Source organism: Haliaeetus leucocephalus, unplaced genomic scaffold, assembly GCF_000737465.1.
Source record: "Haliaeetus leucocephalus isolate CR32 unplaced genomic scaffold, Haliaeetus_leucocephalus-4.0 Scaffold897, whole genome shotgun sequence".
Taxonomy (NCBI): domain Eukaryota; kingdom Metazoa; phylum Chordata; class Aves; order Accipitriformes; family Accipitridae; genus Haliaeetus; species Haliaeetus leucocephalus.
In genome coordinates this window covers 3,889,267-3,890,231 of record NW_010973333.1, presented here as the reverse complement: position 1 = coordinate 3,890,231, position 965 = coordinate 3,889,267, and positions in this window count along the sequence as shown.

Sequence of the window (965 nt, the reverse complement as noted above, 5' to 3'; positions counted from 1 at the left end):
CAGGCTGAGCCGGGCAGGCACATCCCCGTCAGTGGCAGCCATGGAGCTGAATCATTTTGGGTATGAAAGAGACGGAATAAGGAGGGAAGAAAAGCAGCAGCAGCCCGACAAGAGAGTCCATGAAAAGGAGGGAGGGAGGAAGGGGGAGCCAGCCAGGCAGCCTCTCTCTCCTCCCTCTGTGTCTGGCTGTCTCTGGAGGAGGCTCCGCTCCGCACGCTCTTCCTTCCCCCTCCGCCTCCTCCCCCTTTATAACAGGCGGCACCCGCTCTTCCTCCGCAGAACCGCGCACCGGGATCGAGCCCTCCTCCTCCCGCCTGCGCCCGTCTGCCCCGTCCTTTCTTCCCTCCGGGTTCTCTCCCGGCTTCCCTGCCGTCCGCGGAGTCTCTGCCGGCCCCGTCTCCTCACGGAGCCGCGGGAGGAGGGCGCTGCGCGGGGCTGCAAGGGGGGAGGGGAATAGCTCGCCAAAGGGGAGGGCAGGCGAGAGACAACGTAAGATGGCGGCCGGCGCGCACGCGGGCCCCGCTGGCAGACATAAAGCCCGTCTGGCCGAGGCTGACGGAAATAGGCTCGGCTTCGCCTGGCGGAAATTGCCGAGCGGCGCCGAACCCGAGGATGGGGGAGGAAGGGGAGGGTGTCCTCCGCGTTGGGGAGGGGGCGCAGGGCTGTGGCCATGGCGGGCGGGCTGCTTGTGTCGTGTGTGTGTGTCCCCCCCAGGTGCCCCTCTCTGCCTCTTCTTCGGGCCCGCAGCATGACTGTGCCTCACATGACCCGCCGCCGCCTCCCTCCCCCTCTCCGTTGCAGATTTATTCAAGTTATTCATCACCTTCTCCCCCCCCCGCGCCCCTCCTCGGTCCAGAATATTCCTGCCCATTCCTTCTCCCCCTCGCATGGGGAAAACGGAGGCGCTTCGCTTGGGGGGGTCGCCTTCCCCTTTGTGCCCCCGGCGGCTTGCCTCCCCCCTCACA